This window comes from Diprion similis, chromosome 1, assembly GCF_021155765.1.
Source record: "Diprion similis isolate iyDipSimi1 chromosome 1, iyDipSimi1.1, whole genome shotgun sequence".
Lineage (NCBI taxonomy): Eukaryota > Metazoa > Arthropoda > Insecta > Hymenoptera > Diprionidae > Diprion > Diprion similis.
The window spans coordinates 1,122,342-1,128,429 of record NC_060105.1 but is presented as its reverse complement, the minus strand read 5'-3'; the positions used below and the strand labels follow the sequence as shown (position 1 = coordinate 1,128,429).

General features: G+C 44.9%; 1 protein-coding gene across 1 annotated transcript in view; it reads right to left on the bottom strand.

Moving 5' to 3' along the window:
- LOC124416630 (ionotropic receptor 25a) overlaps positions 1-6,088 on the bottom strand; it is a 29,725-nt gene that overhangs the window by 6,317 nt on the left and 17,320 nt on the right. The window lies entirely within an intron of this gene.

Genomic DNA, 6,088 nt, shown 5'->3' with positions numbered 1-6,088 from the left:
AAACCGGTCGAATTCTCTTTCTCTTTAAAAATTTTTGCGCTTTAGATAGGTATCCGGAAATTGTTCGCCATCGACGCGGCGTTCGTTTTATCTTTCCGGGAGAAATCGGAGATAGATAGAACAGAGTCAGGGAATCGAGGAATTTTTACTTTGGAATAATTGCAATGTACTTATCTACGCGTGTAATACAACTAAAGAGAATCAATTTATAAAAAGGTTTTTTCGAACCCAGCTGCGGCTGTTTCGTGAAATGTGTCACGTGTATTTTTGTATGAAAAAATTTCTTTACAAGCTGTATAGACGTGATGTAATTTACCTTCCGAGAACGATGAATGGATTTTTTGATCTTTCAACCTGTCCCTCCTTTTCGATGCAATATTCTCCCATCTTCAGCCGGGGTGGGATTGAAAAGTCCGAATTTTTTTGCTGGTGAAACTTGAAGTAAAAAAACTTAACTTTAACGAATCATCAAAGTTTCTAATGGTCCGAAACCCAGCACTCAAACTTCCGAAAGTACAAAGTTCCGAAAGTGCGAAAATTTAAAAATCCAAAGCATCGAAATTCGAATAATTGAATTTTCGGAACCTTACTCCATCGAAACTTTAATTTTCGAAATCTTGGATCTTGCAACTTTGAGCCACCGTGAAAGATTGATTTTTTACTTCAATTTTCCTCACCAAATAATTCGGAGTTAGGCCCTTCCGGGGCTTTTCAAATCCGGAACTTCAACCCCACCCCTTTCAGCCTTCTTCGCTTTTTTGGGAATATCGATGAAAGACTTTTACTCGCAAAAATCTACAGGTGTAAAGTCGGCGTGGCCGTATCTCTTCCTCGGTTATTTTTAGCTACAGTTATAGGAATATGGGCGACCTGCAGACACGATGTAAATATCAGAGGTACTTAACGCTGGGTGTACATGGGTGGAGTTGTATGTATGATGTACACGTACGCATGCCTACGTACAAATGTTTTATACACAATACTGAAACGAGTTCGAGCTGCTTGACACCTTAGAAATTTATGTATTTTGCCGATACGCGAGCCTCCCCCTCGTCTAATCGTTAAAGTCCAACTTTTCAACCTGCAACAACGAACTCGCCAATGGTCTCGGGCATCGAGACGATCGCAAGAGCCTCACCATACGAGTGAAAATAGGCAGATTCGTGACTCAGAGATTGTTTTACGATGCCGAATTGTCGAAGCATCTGGAACACTAGGCCCAAGGCAGTGTCAAGGGCCAACGACACCTCGGGCTGCATTCAAGTTTATTTTTTTTTTTTATTTTTTTTTTCTTAAACGGTATCTAATCCTCTGCAAAAATTGCTGTCCCAAAAATTTCAGAGATTCATAGTTCACGTAGTTTTTCAAACTCAGTCTTTCCAACTATTCTACCATTGATATCTAGAGTAATCCATCAACGTTTACATGTAAATTTCACTCAAGCGATACTTGATAAATCGCCGTGTATCACTATGCCCAACGTAACCTTCCATTCCATTTATTGTCACGTCAACTTCAAGTATGGGAACACGCGCCAAGAACTGGATGACGGAGTCAACATGTACCCGTCAAAACGAGACGATTTATTATAGTACGATGCTAATGGTGTTCCGATATCCTTTTCCCAGCGGTACCTACACGCAAAAATATTTTAGGTTCATCGATACGTAAGACATATTTTCGAATTATTCTTATTCAATTTCTCTTCCTTCCGAAACCGGTAGAATTTTCAATGCACTCCGAAACTTCGAATTCTATGAATTCCAAACCCATTTGATGCTTTCCATGTAGCCTCAACTTGTACCGATCGATGTACTAAGCATTGTACTTGATAATCACTTACTTGCTACCAGACAAGTTGAAGTGTAACCCGTGTTTGTCCGTCACCGAGTGGCCGAGGTTATTACATTAATTGATCAAACATCCCTCGCAAGTATTTCGCAAATGGTTCAATAAGACTGGGAAAATCTGGTCAGTTCGTTTCACAGCAGAGTTTTCGGTCAGAATAAAGTTCTATCCTGGACTCAAAGTGTAATAGACGCAATCCGCAAGGTCCAGATGAATTAAGAATCGAAATGATTTTGCCGAAAGTGAAAACGCTGCTCATTGTCACAATGCTTCTGCACCATCTCGAGGATATTAACGCGTCTCTGCTAACCAAAGACGACGCTGGTCTGAGGATCGAAGATCTGTTGCTCGAATTCATGACTGACTTGAAGAAGTCGAACTTGGACAAGCTGCATATTCATCACCTAATGGTCTTAGGAGGGAACGAAATTTCCCTTCAAGCGACAAAACTTGTCCCGGATGACCACACCGCCTATCTGGTCGCCAATCGAGTCGAGGCTGCCATGCGTTTCTCTTACTGGGACGCAGACAGCGTCGTGCTGTACTTCGTCGATGGGTTGAACGATTCGACAGTAAGTTGGTCCTTCGCAAAATTGCCCAACAGCTTCGGCTGCAGGACCTTGTTAATATCGACCAGCGAGAATGTAACGGACGAGAAAATATCGACGGTGATGAAGATGGCTAGAAATATGAGGTTGAGGAACGTATCGTTCGCGCGTCTCGATGGCCGGGAAATAAAGATATACCGAGCAGAATTGGACCGGAAATGCCGTCTCGAGGTGGTAGTGACAAACGTGTGGACACCGGGCGGTGGTTTTTTGAATAAACGATCGGTGTTCGACCGGCTGAATGGGACCGTCAATGGATTCGGATGTCCGCTGATTGTCAGCACCATGTCCATCACCCCGACGATGATACTGCAACGCGAGGAGAATAACAACGTGCCGCGGATAACGGGCGGCATCGAAGGACACTTGATCCTGATCCTTGCTAACCAGATGAATTTCGTGCCCGTCGTAAAGGTACCGTCCGTCAACGAGCAATGGTCGATCGCGTCCAACGGCTCGATTCTGGGGATTGTTGGAGAGGTGGCCCAAGATGAGGCGCATCTGGGAATCGGACAGATAAGACCCACCCTAGAGAGAGCCGAAATCGTCGACTTCGTCGGGCCCTATAATCACGAATGCATAGTATGGACTTTGCCGATGAAGACGAAGTACAACGACATTCTACTCTCGGTGTTTTCACCTTACACTTGGACTCTGATCATCCTTACTGTTCTTTTCACCTGCTGCCTGACTCACGTCGCTTCGAAGCTGGAGACACGTAAGTCACGGGGTTTCATGGATGTGAGAGCATCGCGAGTAACCCTGACTTCCACTTGCTTGCAGGAAACCAGCGTCGATGTCACCCAACGATCTCGATCCTTGACGTGATTTCCCTGTCACTGACCTACGCAATCCCGCGTCAGCCAGCCAGTTTCATTGGGAAACTGTTCTTCCTGCTCTACCTGAAGTATTCCCGAGTGATATCGACCGCCTATTCGACATCCCTGGCGTCTGTTTTGGCCACATCAATTACCGCGCCTATAATTACCGATGAGAGAGGAATCCTGGACGCAGGACTCCGGACCACAGGGACGCAATCCAGCCGTCACATGCTGGCTGATCAGATCGACCGAAACAGCACCAGAGCCGAGTTGCTAAATCGGTTTGAGGTGATAACGTCGATGCATGAAGGCTTGAGGAGGTTATCCGCGGGGGAGGACATCGCGTACCTCCGTCATTTGTCCACCATAAATCAAGCTGTGGTTACAGATTTAAGTTTAGGAAAACCCATGACGTATTACCCTTTACTAGATTGCGTGATTTCTTACAGCGCCGTGATCGTCACTCCGAAGGGATCTTCTCTCACGGGTGACATGAATGAGCTCTTAATGCGGATCAGCCAGTCTGGTATTTACCAATACTGGATGCACATAGATAAAACAGCTGGATTGATCGGTGAAAAATCGTATACTCACAGTGGTTCTCACTTCACGAGTTATTCTTTGAGTCGACTGCGGCCCATATTTATTCTCTACTTGTTCTGTCTCATTCCAGCCGTCTTGACATTCATTGCTGAACTGATCGTGTTCAATTTGCGTATCAATGGCTTCATGAGCTAAAAAAAAAAAAAAAAAATAACAACAATTCTGGTGTAAGAACGGAAAGAAAGTTTCGAGAAGTCTATTTGCAAAGTAATTTATCATAATATCGGTACAACCAAGGCTGCTCGAAACACATATTTGTCAAGCGGTATACGTTTCACTTTTTTCAGTGTGGTTGTCGGTTTGTTTGCACGCGTGTGACACGGCTAGCGATTTATTAGACCAAGTTACTGATGGATTTCAATATTTATTTGTTGTCCGATCTATCAGAAAAAAAAAGTAATTTTTCGTCTCGGGAGGTAGAACGGTAAGCTCATTCGCAAAGAACGAAATTTTAACGGTGTCCGTTCAACGCTAACTTTGGCATAAAATAAATCTTACAACCGAGGAGAAACTGCGTCATGAATTTCTTCAATTACGTAATAATTGTTATTGTCTTTGTAATTTACCATCACGCGCATTCGTCCAGATCCTATTATCTGAAGGACAAAATTCCTCCGACGAGCGACGTCGTCAGGACTAGGATATTCTTTGAGGAATTTAAAATTATCCTAGAGAAACACGACCTGTGGCACTTGGCAATAACGGGAGCATCGGAGGACAGGATGGGATTGACCAGACTCTTGCTGGAATACTTTCCTTCGATCCTCACAATCAGTAGCAACAGAGAGGAAACTTTCACGCCAAAATGGTTTGGCCCGTCAAAAGCGATAATCTGCTTTCTTGCCAGTGTCAGCAACGACTACGTAGCGAAAGTGATGAGGAACCTATTCGGCTCTAGCAGAACCCGGATCTTCCTGATATTCGGAGGGAACGTCGATGTCCGCATCATCGAAATACTGCTCCGCGAGATCTTCGTCACAAATAAGAAATTGGCCGTTTTTGTCCACCACAATGAAGATTCGGTGAAAGTTTACAGCCATCAATTACTTGATAACTGCTCAATTGGGCTCGGATTAATCACTGACTGGGAGCCCGGACGTGATCTGACGAAGTTAGATGAATACGAGAATCATTTACTCGATTTCCTCGGGTGTCCTTTGTCCATCGGTACCGGGAACTCACCGCCGTGGATTTATCTTGAAGAGGACGATAACGGCGGTGTCAAAATCAACGGGGGAACCGAAGGCAACTTGATTTTAGCAATTGCTGATAAGATGAACTTCACTCCTCTGGTCCAGCCCTTCGACAACACAAAACCCGAGGCAAATCACAAGGAAGACGCAATTTTAACGAGATGCGCAACCGGAGACATCAGCATTGGCATCAACCAGATACGTCCGACTGAAAGAGTTGTCACCGATGTCGACATATCGACTGCATACGGACAGGAGTACCTGGTCTGGTACGTTCCTCGGATAACGGAATGGCGGCACAGCATCATCGCCGCAGAGTTCTCGTGGAAAATATGGGTCCTTATTGGTCTGACTTTCTTCTTATACTCAGCCATCGCAAATGTTGTTGGTCATTTATTTCCCCTGAACAGAGATGGTGAGTTTGGCACGTGACAGTAACGACGTCGTTCCGCAAGAGATTGACGTGTGGATTTCTCTTTATCTTTTTACAGGTGAGCGAAAGGAGCAAGAATGTTCGAGAATACTTTTGGACAGCGTTGGAACGACTTTGAGTAGCACGATAATTCGTTGTCCGGCATCGACAGCAGCTCAAGCTCTGCTTATGATCTATATTTGTTATGCCATGGTGATAACAACGGCGTACAAGACGTCTCTGGCCTCGATACTGACGGTTGACAGCGGCGACTTGGCAATTGTCGACATCGCGGGGATCCTGAAGGCGAATTTAACGATAAAGGGTCACGATTTTGGACTCCGCATACTCGATGATCAAATTGAGGAAAACCTGATGCCCTTAGTGCTAAAACGCTTCGTGGTCGACAACGACGCGCCAAAAGCTCTGCGCCAGGTCGAGCTCGACCAGAACCAGGTCTACCTCACCACATTCGCATATCTAGCCTATCACCGAAAACTAGACGTCAAACACCACACCGCGGTATCCTACGATGTCCTGGACGACCACGTCCTCACCTATGGCACTGTAATGATTTTCGAAAAAGGATCACCAATCACTGCA